Consider the following 17,445-nt stretch of genomic DNA (forward strand, 5'->3'; position numbering starts at 1 on the left):
AGCAATAAAAACTTGTAGGATGATGCATTGTCATGTCTACTAACAGTAGAATTTTTTCCAGAGTAATTTGTAAGAGTTGATTTTTTTTTTTTTTTTTTTTATAATAAATGCGGTCCTAGGGGATTGCGAATTTTGAGGCCTTCTACCACAGAGTACCCATTGCCAGCTATGCTACTGTTGGTGTAGAAGAGACAGAGAGAATTTTCCCTCAGCCAGAACTGCCTCTTCAAAACTCCAAGATATTAGAGGACCTCGACTCTAAGGTAAACCATTTAGAACCTTATCAGCAATGTTCATTGAAGGAACTATTACTCAAGTTCCCTTCCCTACTCACTGATAGTCGAAGATAAACAGTTATAATTAGACATATAATGAATTTGATCTCAAAGGAGCCTGTTAATTGCCTCCATATCGGTTAAACCCGACCAAGAGAGAGTGCCTACGCAAAGAGGTAAATTCTTAACGCCTCATGGGCCGTATTTGGCACATACCATTCTCATTGCCCCTATTGCTCCAAACCTTTATTTATGGACCAACTGCCTGGTGGGACATTTGTGGCAAGTAATGTCCTCCCGTTTTCTGTAAACACTGCCATCTACAGATCTTTTGTATAACTACTACAAGTAAACAAAGTGAGGCTAAGCATGTGAAGGAGTCACGTAAGTTCTGTCTGCATTTCTTTTGCTGATATTTCTTTTGTTACAATAGATACTTGTCTTTATAACATATTTCATAGGTCGTGAAGTGTTACTGATTATTTGGAATATAAATACATGTTATTTTGCAGTAAATCATAGATATATGGAAGGATTTTTTAGTATGAGTCATATTTGGGTCATCTAGCAATTGGTGCTGAAAATTTACGTGGGGCATAAATGGCACATACACCTTGGATTCTGAGTAACATGTAACTAATGGTATTTTTTTTTCTAGGAAATGGAGCCTAATATGTTCTATTCATGAAAAACAAGAGGAAAGGATGTTGCAGTTCAAGAGCTACCATATGAAAGTGAGGATGAAGAATCTAATGATGGTGAACTTTACCAACCAAATCAAGGATCTGACCCCTCAGATGAGTCTGAATCAGGTAAGCTATGATTTATATTCCAATATATATTAGTGTGTTATAAAATATTCAATACCGGATATATATTAGAGAATTACAAAACCTAATTATACTAAACAAAATTAATTTACCAAGGTAAATGCAGTTATAATGTAACAGCTTCTATATATTGCAATAAGATATACTTGATTAGCAGATGTAATTACCTACATTTTTATTTTCTTTACAGAAAATGAAACAAGCAGTTTGAAGAAGGAAGACACACAGACATCAAAGAGAGACCAATTATTTGGAGGACTGTGGATATAGGCCAAAAGAGCACTGAGGTACCAAAGTGGAAAGGAAAACTACCTGAAGCTACAACCCTGAAAACCCCACTAGAGTATTTCAAACAGTTTTTTGATGAGGATCTTCTACAAATGATTGTTGATCAGTGAAATTTGTATTCAACTCAGCAGCAAGGAATTTCTTTGAATCTCACAGTTGAAGAGTTAGAGCAGTTCATTGGCACTGTATTACATACATCCATTTTCCATTTGCCAAGAATGCATATGTATTGGAGCATAATATGTTGGGTTCCACAAATAGCCAAGGTCTTCTCAAGGCAAAGATGGGAAGAAATTAAGAAATACATGCATTTCAATGATAACTCAAACGTGCCTGCACCTACAGAGAAGAATAGGGACAAACTTTTCAAAATCAGACCACTAGTTGATAGACTGCTCCAAAAGTTTCAGGCCATTCCTCAGCAGCAAATGTTGTGCATTGATGAGCAGATCGTGCCATTCAAAGACAAATCCAGTCTGAACCAGTATAACCCCAAAAAAACAAACAAATGGGGCTACAAGATTTTTGTGATGTGTGATACTAATGGGTTAGTGCATAATTTTGAGATATATACAGGGAAAATAGATCCAGCACCAAATTAGCCAGACCTAGGTGCAACCTCAAATATTGTACTGAGACTTGCCAGTATAGTTCAGATCAACATGTCTCACCTTCTTTACTTTGACAATTGGTTCTCATCCCTAAGACTTGTGATAGAGCTCCACAAAAAGGAAATATATTCACTAGGTAACGTCAGACAGAACAGACCAAAGGGTTGCAGGTTCACTGATGAAAAGAATATGAGAAAAATTGGACGTGGAACCTATGAAGAGAAATGTGCTACAGTAGGAGTGGAAGTTGATGCTCTGAAGTGGTTTCACACAAAATGTGTGACATTTGTATCAACCTATGCTGCTGGAGAGCCGTACGGTATCGTGGAGAGATGGAACAAAAAGGACAAGCAGTATGATGAGGTGCCATGTCCTAATGTCGTACTTGAGTACAACAAGTTCATGGGAGGTGTAGACTTGCTGGATGGTCTTGTTGCCTACTATTGTATCAAGCTCAGATCAAAGAAGTATTACATGAAATTCTTCTTCCATTTTTTGGACATGGTCACTAAACAGTTGGTTACTGTATAGGCGTGATGGGAATAGCCTTGAAATACCATCAAAGTGGAAGAAAATACAAAAGAAACAGTCATTAATGTAATTAAAGAGAGAGAAAATTGGGTTAGAGACACAGATGATAAAAGTGTATAGTAATTTATGGTATTATAGAAAAACACAATGTAGCTGGATACTAAAGAGAAAAAGAGAAAGAAATAACAAAAGAAATTCTGAAAGAAATACAAAAGGAGGGTCAAGCAATGGAAAAGGAAATAGAGGAAGTGCATAGAATGGGACTATACTCTAAAGAAAACAAAAAAAAAATAGACCACTAAAAATTAAACTAAGGTCTCAAATGAAAGCAGAAGTACTAACAAAAACAGCAAAGTTGGCAAAAAGCAAAAATTAAAAAAAAAAGTGATGAAGGAAAAAAGGGAAAAGATACTAAGAAATTAAGTAAATGAAAAAATGAGAGAAGAACAGAGACCGAAAAGAATGAGTTTTTTGGAGAGTACTGTACCTGAGGCTGAGAAAATGTATGCTATATAAAAGGAAACACAGGAAACAAAAGAGGAAAAAGGAAAAAAAAAAAAATAACTTATACCAACATAGATGGCATGATTTCAAGATTAAATGAATTAAATGACTGTCTAGCAGAAGAGAAACCAGATATAATGGGAACTGTGGAGACAAAATTAAAAGGTCACTACCACCAAATACTGTAGGACAAGGATTATATAATCATTGGATAAAAAATGGAGAGGAGCAACAGGGTGGAGGAATCATGTTTTTGACTAAGAAAGGGTTAAATGTGACAAAGATAACAGAAGGAAATAATAATGCGGAATGATTAGAATAAAAGTTGAAAACAGTGACATGAAAAGTAGAAAATTTGTAGTGGTATATGTGCCCTCAAAAACATATTCTTGGACAGAGTGACCATTCCAAAATGTTGGAAGACACAAAGTATGCATTAAATGAAATACTGAAAGGAGGAAATTTAGTAATTATGGGTGACTTTAACTTTAAAGAAGTATGTTGGGAGATGACAGTGAAGGTGGAGAGGACCTTTGGGGAAATGTACTACTGGATATGACCACTGAATACACAATGAATTGATAGGTAAAAGAAAATACCAGATATAGAAATAATGAAGAACCTTCGAGACTAGTCTTAATACTTACATCAGAGCCTGAAATTGTTGATAAAATGGAATACAAGACACCAATTGGGAAGTGACCACATACTAATTGAGTTTGAACTAAAAGAGGAAATTTATTTGGGAAGGAATGAGAAACACAGAAAATTCTTCCAAAAAGAGAATTGTGAAAACTTCTTTAATGAAGAAACAAAGATGGAAGAAAAATGGATCATATTAAAAGAAATCTATAATGAAGGAATAGATAAATATGTACCAAAACAAAAACAGGAAAAGGTGTACATTAAATGCTGGTACAACAAAAAATGTAGTGAGGCAAAAGATAGAAGAAACAAAGCTTGGAAAAGATGGAAAAAAGAAAAAAAACTGAGTAAATGGCAAATATATATTAAATTAAGAAGTGAATATGTAAAATTACACAGGGAAGAAAAAGGAAATTATGAAAAAGACATAATAGACAAATGTAAGGATCAACCTAGATTATTCTACAGATATGTAAAAGGTAAATAAAAAAATAAACAGGAAATAGTAAAACTGTGTCAAGGTAATGATGAATATAAAGATGTAGAAATGGCTGAAATTATAAACAAACATTTGAAATCTATATTCACAAATGAAAATACAATTGGGATGAAGGAAAGATTCCCAATGAAAGAAATAATTGTGACACAGAAAGAAATAAGGCACCAAATAATAAATCTTGATGTCAGAAAATCACAGAGCCCAGACAGAATTGCAAATTGGATACTAAAAGAATGTATAGATGAACTAACTGACAAAATATATAAGATAATAGATTCCTCACTCAAAGAAGGAAAGGTACCACAAGATGGGAAAAATGCAAATGTAAATGTCTGCTATGTCTATTCAACTCACTAGCTGACGAATGACTGTCTGCTGGCTGCACCCTACAGCCACACATAACTTCATGACGTCACAGTCGCCACACAAGCTGGCAACCCGGCTCATACATGCGATGATACATACTAACACTCGTCCTCTTTTCTTCTTTCTTGTGTACTTCATCTTGAATATGTGACGATGAAGTGATGATGCAGGTACATACCATACAGGTACATACACATTCCCCATGTACCCAAATGATCCACATACAAATATGTGAAGATACATGTACACATCGATGCTGTATACACCCTAATCCCAGCTTACTGCAGCACGAAGTCACTCAGTTGACGCCCCCTTCTTAGTGAGGCAATCAGCAAGTTGCGATGTTTCCAACCAGGTCACCTCTGCAATTTCTCTATGTTCCAGCATATCCTGCAACACTGCAAGGTCGATCCTTAACCTCTTATCATCCACACTTCTGCAAGAGTAAAGAGCATTCACCAAGTTCTTGTTGTCGACGAAGCACTGAATCTTGAGAGCCGGGCACCCAGAAATTTCAGAAAGGATCCTCGCCACATATACTGAAGACTCAGCACACTCCATAAATGCCATGGCCTCAGCTGAGAGCGTGGACTTAATGACTTCTAATTTTTCTTGTCTGCCAGAAAATGGGACATCTCTTCTCATTGTCATCTCATAGAAATATCACAAAGCCACCCTGTGACCCACTATCCATCAAATTTGCGAACAAAGCATTCGAAAAACACTCGAGGTAACAGTCTTCAAGCTTCTCCATCTTAGGCATGAACAACCTTACGCTATCCGTTTTCACTCTGTTAATCACCTTGTTGAGTCATAGTAGGTCCGCTACAGTAGCCTGGGGACATGCAATACTCAGTTTGCACACATCAAATGCTATATCAGGCTGGGTATATGTGGCAATCCAATTCAATTGTCCCATGATAGCTCTGTACTCCGATCGTTCTGATTCTGACAATTCATTCGCCTTTACGTAGGCTCACTGTCTGCTTATCATCACGGGTGTCAAGGTCAATGCATACCACTGGTCTAGTGTTATGCTGCCGTCTTGGTGTGAAATGACATTCAAACCTACATATTTGAAGGCCTTGGACTCTGAGCTGCCAATCAGAACTACCTGGGTCAAACGGTCAATTACTTGCTTCTTAAAATCCTGTGTCCCTGCCCAAAAGAAATCATCAACGTGGACACATATAATGCCTGCGACCTCACCATTATATCTCCAAGAAAATAATGCTGGATCCAGTGATGATACCAATCCAAAGCTCAACAACTGAATCCTTACTTGCAGATACCAGTGTCTACCAGCATCACACAGGCCGTAAACAGTTTCTGCAATTTCCATAAACTGCCATCAGCAAATTCCTGTGGTGGCTTCAAGTTTACCACTCTCTCAGTATCATTACCCTGCAGATAGGCAGCCTTCACATCTAAAGTATGACATACCCAGCCGTTTGTTGCAGCGAGTGCCAGAGTCAACTGCACTGCTTCTTTGGAGCATGTAGGAGAATCCTTCCGAAGTTCACGTGTCCTCCTCAAAACCTCTTGCGACAAAACAAGACTTAACCACTGATTGTCCTTCCTTATATTTTTCTGTCACAACCCACCGGCCAGACAATGCCTTCTGACCTACATCATCCACTTGCTCATACACAGCATGATCCTGCCAATCCTTGATTTCTTTGTTCTTGGCAGCCAAAACCTCTTCCAAAGTGAACGTAACCATCATCTCCACATCATCAGTGATGATCTCCCATTCACTGAAGTCCTTGTTGAGATCCGCCCAAGATATACTCCCATCTGAGTCCCACTTGAAGTTATAACAGTTCCGGTATTTATCAGTGGCCTTTCCCGCATGGCTCACCACTCGCCCGGCCATCAACTCACCACTTTCGGGATGTATACCTTGTATCCGGTGACCAATCAAAAGTCTTGCAAGTTGGTTTGGAGCAACTATCTCACCACCTGAATTATCACTCATTTCACAATTGTCTGACTCACCATAATTTTCCAATTCAACATCTTGCATCTCACCACCACTTTCCAATTCTGATTCTATATCTTGTAGACATTCTCTCGGTGTTGGTTTAGATTCCTCTCATGTACCTTCAGATTGAACATGGGGAGCTTCACTTGTAGGACTCTGGTGTGGAAGATGTGCCAGCCTACACTCATGAACACGTACATAGACTCCTCCATGCCTCACTAAAATTTGTTTCCCATCTCTGCCTATCACAATGCCAGGGCCATGCCACCTAGGGCTGTCATTCCTTTTGTAGAAGACTTCATCACCATTTTGGACATCAAGTTGGTCGTTTGAACGTATGTTGTGTCGTAAACCCCTGGCTAGATGTTCTCCTGCTTCAGACTTCATATATTCCTGTCTTGCTAAATGTAGGGCATTTAAGTTAGTTCTCACAATGTTTGATGCTGAAGTTGTTGTTGTTGTTGTTGTCGTTCCCTAGACTGTCTGTCCGAGCAGTCCTGTCTCCCAGGAATGCCATAGCCGAAACTGGGTTTTCCCACAAATCCTTTATAGAGCGTATGTTGTGTTGTTTGCGTGCATGATTGTGTATAATGCAGTCTTCCATTATGTGTTGTATGGTATGGGGTGAAGTGTTACATCCTGGGCAGCTGTTCACAATGCGGTCATCGAGCCTCTTCTGGTAGCTCAGAAGTGCTGGGTGGTGACCGCACCGCAGTCTGGCCAAATGGACTCTGTCCTTTCGTGGGAGAGAGGATTCAGAAGGGTGGATATCAGGGGGTCTGGCATGCAGCAGTGTGTTGTCTTTCAGTGTGTTAATGGAGCGGTGAGTGATATGATTATGAATATGTTTCCGGAGGCTGGTATTTGGTGGTTGTGGAGGAAGAGAAGAGAGTATCTGTGCATGATAAAGGTCTTTGGGTGTTGTTTTAATGTTTCTTGGTGTGTGTCGGTGTTCTGCTATGTAGTGTAGCGGGTGTAATGTGTTTGTGGTGGCTGCGGCAAGTGTTTGTGTGCCTCTCATGTCGAGGTGGTCCTTGACTTTGAGGACTTTTGTTTCATGGTGTAAATGGTCTGTAGGTGTTGTATTTGTGCAGCCTGTAATTGTTTTTAGGGCTTTGTTTTGTATGATTTGAAGGGTGTTGTGGTGTGTCTCACTGAGATTAGGAGCCCATGCAGGACTCGCATAATTCAACACTGAGCGTATGCATTGTTTGTATATTGTTATATTAGTTTCTCTGTTTTGTCCAAATGTTGTTCCAGTGATTGACTTAAGTGCGTTAAGTCTGGGTGTGCATTTGTTTTTTATGTTTGTGATGTGTTGTTTGAAAGACATGGATGTATCGTATGTTACACCAAGAATTTTCGGTGTGTTTGTGTGTGGTATTAGAGTGTTGTTGATGTAGAGATGAGGTATGTATTTGTGTTCTTTTGTCCAGTTGGTGAGAAGTGTTGCTGTAGATTTGGTTGGAGCTATTTTGAGTCTGTTTGTGATGAACCATGTGTTGAGTGTGTCAAGGTATGGCTGGATTATTTCTGCAGCTTTGTCTGTGTTACGATGTGTGCATGTGATTGTTATGTCATCTGCGTAGGAAGAGATTTGTATTTCTGAGGTGTCTGGCGTGGGTAAGTCATGCATGTATAGGATAAATAGTGTGGGGGATAGAACTGAGCCCTGTGGTACTCCGTTCTTAATGTTTCTGATGTGCGATGATTGGCCATTATATGACACGTAAGCATTCCTACCTGCCAGATAATTGGCCAGCCATCTTTTGGTGTTATTGTGCATGTCTGTGTTATATATTTTATTTGTTAGGTTGTGTCGGGGGATAGCATCAAAAGCTTTACTAATGTCTAATGTTATAAGAAGTGTTCTTTGGTGGGGCCTATCTGAATTGATGCCATCTAAAATTCTTTGTGTGAGGTTTGTCAGAAGAGTGTTTGTGGAGTGTAGTGGCCTAAAACCGTGTTGTGAGTCAGCAAGGGGAATATATGGTGTTACAAGTTTAAGTATTAGGCGTTCAATGACTTTAGAGGGGGTGCAGAGAAGTGTGATTGGGTGGTGCGATGTTGGGATTGTTGGGTCTTTGTTCGGTTTTGGAATGGTGATTATTTTACCATGCTTCCAGATGTCGGGTATAGTGTTGTGTGAATAGCTGTAGTTTGCAATGTTTGTGAGTGCATGTATACCTTGTGGTCCAATGTGTTTTATGTGGATGTTGCTTATGTTATCAGGGCCACAGGCAGATGAGTGCTTGAGACTATGTATTATGAGTTTTGTCTGACTGTCTATGAAGGGTATATAGTCTGAGTCTGTGGGAAAGTCTTTCTTACGTCGAATGGTGCGTCGGTCGTCAGGGTGAGAAGTGAGATGGCTTGTCTGTGCAAAATGACGTATGAGTGCGTTTGCTTGTTGTCTGTTTGAGGGTAGATTATCTGTTGTTGTGATTATTGCTGCGTGAGAGCGTGTAGTGTTACTGTTGGATAGTGTAATGCTGTTGAGTGTTTTGTACAATTTGCTGGTGTTTGTTTTGTGATCAAGTGTATTGATAAAGTTTTGCCAATTTTGCATTTTTTGTTCATGTATTTTATTGGCAATCACAGTGTTTAGTGTTTGTATTTGGTCTGCTATGTTTTGAGGGATAGGTGTGGGGGTATTGTGTTTAAGTGTGTCACGTTGTCTGATGAGGCCTTGGATTTCTGGTTTGAAGTTGGGGTTGTGTGATTTTCTGTTGCCTCTAGGGATGTATCTCTTGTCTGCATTTTGTATGATTGTATTAAAAGTGTGTACAGCATTGTTTATGTTTGTGATTGGTGTACTGTTAAGTGTTTCAAAATGTTGTTCTGTCTCTTCAGTAAAAGCTTCCCAGTTAGCTCTCTTGTAATTGGTGTATGTGTGTCTGTGGCCAACTGGGGTGCATCTTGTTTTGGTGGTGATGATGATTGGAAGGTGGTCAGAGCCAAGGGTTCCGACCACTCTCCATGATGTTGTTGGGGTTAGGCAGGGGGAGCAAAAGGTGATATCAGGAGAGGAGGGAATGTAGAGGGCTTGGTGTGGGATATGTGTATGATTATGTGTGTTGTTCATGATAGTCAATGAGTCAAACTGAGTCTGTATACCAAGCCCTCTGTCTGTGTCAGGGTTGTCGACATACCAGGCAGACGACTTGGCATTGAAGTCTCCACCCATGATCAGGTTGGGGATTGAGGCTAGTTGGGTAAATTGAGGCCTGAAGGTATTTGGAACTGTGGGGGATGATTGGGGGGAAATGTACATATTAACTATTGTCAGTGTTGATTTGTTGCCTGTGCGGATTCGAATGGATTGGATTTCTGTAGTGTTATCTGGTAGGGAGGAGAATTTTGGTTGTGGCACTTGTGTCCACAAAACAGATGGAGTGGTGGATCAGGGTGATGAGTCCACCGCCATAGCCGTCAGTCCGGTCTTGTCTGATGGTGGTGTAATTATGAAATGATGGTGTTTTGTGTGAGTGTCTTAGTTTTGTTTCTTGTAAAATTGCAATGTGTATGTTGTGTTGTTTAAGAAAGTGTTCAAGTTCATGTTTTTTCGTGTTAATACCGTCAATGTTGTGTTGTAATATGTTGATGTTGTGTGTTTTGTATGTGTTGTATGTTGCCGTTTGGGGTAGAGGTTGGGGTGGTAGTGGGGAAGGTGTAGGATCTGGGTCAGAGGGGGGGGAAAGGAGAGATCGGGGACAAAGGAAGGGGAGTACTAATCGGGGTAAGGGCAGAGGGAAATTGGGAGTGGGTAAGGGTGCTGGCTGTGGTTGGGGAGGTGGGAGTGGGGTTACTGGAGGGCAGGTAGAACATGTCCAAGTGTTTGTGTATTGGTTTGTGTCAGCAAGTGTTGTACAAGTGAGGTGGGCCCAGTTTTTGTACATATTGCACTGAACTGAGCCCTTTGTCTGTCTGCTCGAAGTAATGGGTTTAGAGCATGTTGGGCATGTGTATTTTGTGGTGGGCCCAGGATTGCTCTCTACATCTCCAGCTAAAAGTAGAAGAGGGGTGATCGCCGGAAAATCACCCCTCGGTGCAGAAAAAATGTAATATTGCATGTTGGGAAAAAGGATTGTGGTACTCCCCAAGGTAGGCGTAGCTCCTCTTGGGGATCGGTGCCACCTGCGTAGAGCCGGTGGCCAGGGGTGGTTGCTGCCGTTTGGCCCCCAACTCTTGGGGTTGGGGGGTGGTCCCACGACGTAGACGCTGCAGCTCCAGGACCTGACGCTGAAGTAGGTTCCAATGCTGGAAGGTCATTATCATAAACATTGGGTAAACCAGGGTTGAATCCAAAGACTAGCTGATTGGGGAGAAACCAGTGTGGTTGGAAAGAGCATTTCTTACCAATACTGCCCAAGCCAAAGCAACCTCTGAGGTGCATTCACCATCAGCCATGATTTTATGCACTATGTCTCCAATCACTGCATTCTGTCTTTCGCATACTCCATTACTCTAGGGACTTTCTGCTGATGTTGCTATTATTTTGATGTTGAATGCTTCCCCTAATGCTCTCATGTCTTCATTGTTGAATTCACAGCCATTGTCAGTGAGAATTTTTCCAGGTGCTCCAAATAAAACAATCCAGCTCAGAAATAAACCTATTACAATTGTAGTGGTAAATAAAACAATCCAGGTCAGAAATAAATCTATTACAATTGTAGTGGTAGATAGGAGTATAATAGGAAGAGTTAAGGATGTACATGTTCTAAGGGGGGAGGGTGGGGGAATATCAGATAATTTTTTGATGGAAGGTAAGTTGAGAGTGGAGGATAGATGGAGAAAGAGGAAAAGGACAAAAGGTAGGGAGGTGCTTAGAGTGAACTCTTTAAATGAAAAGGAAAAGGAGAAGCTGAGAGAGGAGTGGGAGGGAGTGAAGGATAGAGTAGAGCTAGGAGTGGAGGAGGAATGGGGATGGTTCAAGGAGGGAGTCATAAGGTGTGCAAAGATGGTGTGTGGAACAAAGAGGGTGGGTGGAAATAGAAGGAAGGGTAGTGAATGGGGGGATGAGGAAACAAAGAAGGTTGTGGAAGAGAAGAAGCAAGCTTTCACAGATTGGTTACAAAATAGGAGGAGGGAGTCATATGAGAGGTACAAAGAAAAGAAGAGAGAAGTAAAGCAAAAGGTAAAGGAGACAAAGAGGAGAGCAGATGTGAAATGGGGTAAGAGTATGACAGAAAATTTTGAAAGTAATAAAATGATGTTTTGGAAAGAAATTAAGAGAGGAAGAGGAGGCAAATCAAGTAGAGAAGAAAAGGTTAAAGGTGCACATAGAGAGATGATAATGGAAGAGAAGGCAGTAAGGGGAAGATGGGCAGAATATTTAGAGGGAGTTGCTAAATGTGATGGAGGATAGGGAGGGAAAGATAGCTGCAGTGGGAAATGCTAAGAAAATGACCGTGATGAGTGAGGAAAATAGAGGAGAAATAAGGAAGGATGAAGTGAAGGCAGTTGTTAAGATGATGAAAGCAGGTAAGGCACCTGGTCTGGATGGATGCCATGCAGAATGTCTAAAAAAAAAAGGAGGTACAGTGATGGTGGACTGGCTGGTGAGGTTATTTAATGTTTGCTGGAGAGAGGGTAGAGTGCCGGAGGACTGGAGGAGTGCCTGTATAGTTCCACTTTACAAGGGAAAAGGGGACAAGTGTGAGTGTAGTAGATTCAGAGGGATTAGTTTGTTAAGTGTAGTTGGGAAGGCTTATGGGAGGATCTTGATTGAGAGGATTAGGAGAGGAACAGAGGGAGTAATTGGTGAGGAACAGAGTGGATTTAGGATGGGTAGAGGTCGTGTAGATCAGATTTTTGTGGTAAGACAGATATGTGAGAAAGCTATAGGAAAGGGGATGGATGTTTTTTGGGCTTTTATGGATCTGGAAAAGGCTTACGACTGGGTAGACAGGAAGGCACTGTGGAAGGTTTTGCGGATATATGGGATAGGAAGAAAGCTTCTAGGAGCTGTCAAGAGTTTTTACGAGAGTAGTAGAGCATGTGTCAGAATTAAAAATGGAGAGAGTGAGTGGTTCGAGGTAAAGGTTGGACTTTGTCAGGGATGCATTATGTCACCCTGGCTGTTCAACTTGTACATGGATGTGGTGCAAGAGGTAAATGCAAGGGTGGTGGGTCAGGGATTGGAGATGTTTAAAGAAAATGGAGAAAAGTGGGAGGTGAGCCAGCTGTTGTTTGCGGACAACAATGCTTGTGGCAGGATCGGAGGAGGGATTGAGGAAGTTGGTGACAGAGTTTGGGAGAGTGTGTGAAAGAAGAAAGCAGAAGATAAATGTGGGCAAAAGTAAGGTGATGAGATGTACAAGGGGTGAAAGTGGCAGTAGACTGGAAGCGAGCATTAAGGGAGAGAGACTGGAGGAAGTAGATAGTTTTAGATACTTGGGTGCAAATGTGGCAGGAAAAGGTGGAGTGAAGGTGGAGGTACAATGTAGATTGAGAAAAGTGAGTAAATGCTTTGGTGGATTAAAAAGTAAAATGAGGAATAGACATTTGGGAATGGATGCTAAGAGGAGACTGTATAAAGGAGTGATTGTGCCAACAGCGCTGTATGGGGCAGAACCATGGAACATAAAAGAGGAAGAGAGAAGGAGTTTGAATATGTTTGAGATGAGGTGTCTGAGAAGTATGATGGGGGTTACTAGGATAGATAGAGTGAGAAATGAGGAGGTGAGGAGAAGAACAGGGGTGGAAAGGGAGTTAGGAGATAGGGATGATGAAAGAGTATTAGGATGGTTTGGACACATGGAAAGAATTAGTGAAAAAAAACTAGTAAAAGAGGTATGGAAGGCAGATGTGGAGGGAGTGAACATGAGGGGACATCCTAGGATGAGATGGATGGATGGGGTGAAGGGGGCTTTGGGGAAGAGGGGAATGTCTGTTGAGGAAGGACGAGAGAGGACAGAAGACAGGGGTGAATGAAGAATGGTTGTATATGGATGATGTTGTGATGCATGAGGTGGAATGGGTGGGGGTGAGGCAGTATGTGTGAGCAAAATTTGATGTAGCCTGAAGGGATTTCTCCCTGTCTTCTCCTTTTATGCATGGAGGGACAGAGAGGGGGGGGGTCGCCAATTTAATGAAGCGGCCTTGCTGTGGATGTGCTGTGACTTGCAACACTGCCTCTGACCCAGGGCAGTGGACAAGGTGCAGGGATGACCCGTCATCCCGTAGGTGCTAAGATGGGAGGGAGGGTGGAGGGGAGTGGACTGTATTTAGGGATGGAATGGGTGGGAATGATTTTATACCTTTTTCTTTTTGGCCACCTCCCTTGAAAGGGGGAAAAAGCCTTGGTATATGTATGTACAATTGTAGTGGAACATTTATCCCCAATAATTCTTGCAGTACAGTACCTAGTGGCTAAATTGACAATGACAAGGAAATATTTCTTACCCCACGACTTTAAATCCATAGCGATGGCTTCATTGAATTTAGATGCCATGGGCATGCAAACTACTGGTCTAGGTCTGGCTTTCTTGTGTCTGAGACAAATGGTACATCTTTCAGTCACACTCTTGACAGCCGGCTCTAGCTCAGAATTCTTGATACCAGCATCAGTGATCAGTTTAATAAGTTTAGCTGCTGTAGGGTGCCCAAATTACCTATGAAGCTTCAATGCTTAGTTATTTACATCACCTTCCTCCCACAGAGTTGTCAAGGCAATTGTCTTGCCCACCTGGCCTAGTCACACTGAGACTGGCAACAGGTAGTGACCTGACAATATGATTTTCAAATCATTTATTACTCCATGTATTTTGACCTGGTCTGTATCATCCTTGCCCTTTTCATGGATTTTCTGCTCATCAACAATGGGATATTACACTCCACTACATCTGTCATAATTGTTCCATACATACCTCCAATAGAACAGGGCAGTGTGATACACTTAATGGAAGGAACCATAGCACCATCAGCAAAGGTGAATGTGGGTGTTGACCTCTCCTCCACAATCTTATCATATAAACATTGAGTCCACTCAAGAAATTCTCAAGCCATTCATTTCCACACACTGTGGTTGAACATCCTGAATCCAACACTGCACTATCTTTAGCCTCTTCAACTAGAGTCTGTAGTTTTCCTCATCAGTCAGTATTACCTGCATAACCCATAAATAATGACAGGTAAATAATCTCTTATCTTCTTTCTCATTACCGCCAGTATTCTTATTCTCATAAGAATCTGGATAGTATCTGGCCCAATGAAATTTAGAACCACACATTGCACACCTCGACACTCTGGCATCACGACCCACAGGATTCTGTCTCCTTACTGAAGAATTGTATCTTCCGCCATCACTCCTTCCACGGTCATGGTTATGCATACCACCTCTCATTCCTCTATCTCGCATTCCACTGCTTGTATACATCACTTCTTTATTTTTCTCTTCTTCTTGGCTGATAAATACGGGCTCAGTCTTCACAGTCTTTACATCTTATAAAGTACCACACAAAAAGCTATTAAGATAACTTGAAACAACAGGAGGTGTACAAGGAAGTTATTGAAATGGATAAAAGATTTCTTGTATGGGAGAAAAATGAGGGTGGTACTTAAAGGTAAAAACTCGACCTTGGATGAAATGATAAGTAAAGTCCCACAAGGTTCAGTATTAGCTTTGATAATGTTTGCTATATGTATAAATGACATGGATGAAGGTGTGGAATGTTATATGAACTTCTTTGCAGATGATGCAAAACTACTAATGAAAATACAGAAAAATAATGTGAATCACTACAGAGAGACCTAGACAAAGTCTGGGAATGGAGGTGGGAAGTGAACTTCAACATCAAGAAATGTAGTAAAGAGTTTGGAGAAAAGTAAAAAAGAATATCAGGACAATATAAAATTGGTACAAAGGAAGTAAAAAAGTTAGCTCTGAAAAAGACCTAGGAGTAATTATTAACAAAGACATGTCACCAGACAAGCAGATAAACAAATAATCGGAAAAAACTACAATTTACTAAGACCAATAAAGGTGGCTTTTAATTACTTGGATGAAATAATGGTAGAAAAAATATTAAGTCATATTGATAAGACCAAGATTGGAGTATGCTATGATACTGGACACCTAGTACAATAAAGAATATAAAGAAATTACAAGAACCCAAAGAGCAATGACAAAGATGGTACCAACACTTTCAAAATTGACATATGAACAAAGATTGCCTAAACTGGAACTACCAACCCTTGAACAAAGAAGAGATCTATTGGCCATTTATAGAATCATGAAAGGCATGGAAGTCCTTGACAGAAAAGACTTATTAAGTGGGATAAAAGAAAAACAAGAGAACATGAAAAGAAACTAAAAAAGGATAGTTACAGAAGAGATCTGAAAAAAAGGGTCTCCACACAGTGGTGGATGTCTGGAATAAATTGGATGAAGCAAGTGTGTGCAAAAACCATACAAGAATTTAATAACAAACTAGATACTGAGAGATAGAAACATGGGTCACTACGAGCATGGCTTCCTTTCCCATATAATACAACTAGGTAAATACATCTTTGTTCCATGTTAATGAAGAGTCATCCCTGTCCCCTGCTGGACTTGCTTGGGTCAAAGGCAATACAGAAAAACACAACACCTCCATAGCAGGGCCTGAAAGCTGATACTGATTTACATCATTTCATTACATGATGATCCCACTTTGATCCACTCAAGTAATATACAATGGACAAACAGGAACAGACCTATTGGTCCTTATGGGGCTGCTTGCTAATTGAAAGGGGGTATAAACAATGGAAATGGTTAAGAACTACTGACTTAATTTAAATGTATGAGCCCACAGTTCTGAGAAATATATCATATTGGGGTTGGGCTCCATATATCTCTCTAGTCTTCTTTCTTTTATTAATTTACCTAATTTTTTATTAAGTGACAATTGTATTTAAACTCACAACATGAACAGGTAGTTTATTCCAAAACACTGACAATGCAATTAAAGAAAGAAAAGAAAAATATTGTGACATTACTACGGTCCACAACCAAATATTTATCTATATTCATATTAACAAAGCCATTGAACATTTTAAAGACTTCAACTGAGTTGAAAAGACTTTGAAACATAATTTCCTCCCATAAGGCTAGATTGCATGATCTGGAGCAAAAACTTGAGCATGAAAAAGTTACAAGCCTGGCTTACAAAGCAGAGGTTGATAACTTGAGAATGGAAAAATGAAAGTTTGACAAATGAGAAAAAAAATTCTCAACACCATGGATAGGATAGGATAGGCCAACAACAGATGAGGATAGGAGAGAATAACCTTTAAAGAGATCATAGAGCAACAGGGAAGAGAATAGTCAAAATTATATGAGAAAGAGAATCTCTTGTCAGTGATGTAATTCATAAGCTAGATGTGTCTTATTCTTTGGTTGCCATGAACAACACATCACCTCATGGAAGTTACGCCACAAACAAGAAATGAAAATGATTAGAGAAATTACCCCCAACAATTCTAGTGGACTGGCATGTACAGGTTAGGTCAGCATAAGAGAAATGGTACATGTCCAGTGAAAATAAATTTCAAGTCACAAATGAGGTAATTTGCAAGTATTGGAAGTTAGCATGAGAACAAAACCTAAAAAATATTTGGATTAGGATAGATGGTAATGAACAGTAATGAGCAAAATAAATCTCTTGGAGGAAACCAAAGCCTGATGGAAGAGGAAAGTTTTTTTTTTTTTTTTTTTTTTTTGAGGGGGGTCAATCAGAGGGAAAGGAAATGGTAAAAAAAAAAAAAAAAAAAAAAAAAAAAGCAATATATTGGTGGTTTACTATTGGCTTGGTTGGAGATAGATGAGCCTGATATTGCATGTCTAGTAAAAAAAAAAAAAAAATGTTTACCTACAGTTGGGTATTAACAGATACATCTCCTGGAGAAGAGACAGAGAAGATTAATTGAG

The sequence above is a fragment of the Oratosquilla oratoria genome, chromosome 28 (genome assembly GCF_046742065.1).
Source record: "Oratosquilla oratoria isolate Oo_2021 chromosome 28, ASM4674206v1, whole genome shotgun sequence".
NCBI lineage: Eukaryota > Metazoa > Arthropoda > Malacostraca > Stomatopoda > Squillidae > Oratosquilla > Oratosquilla oratoria.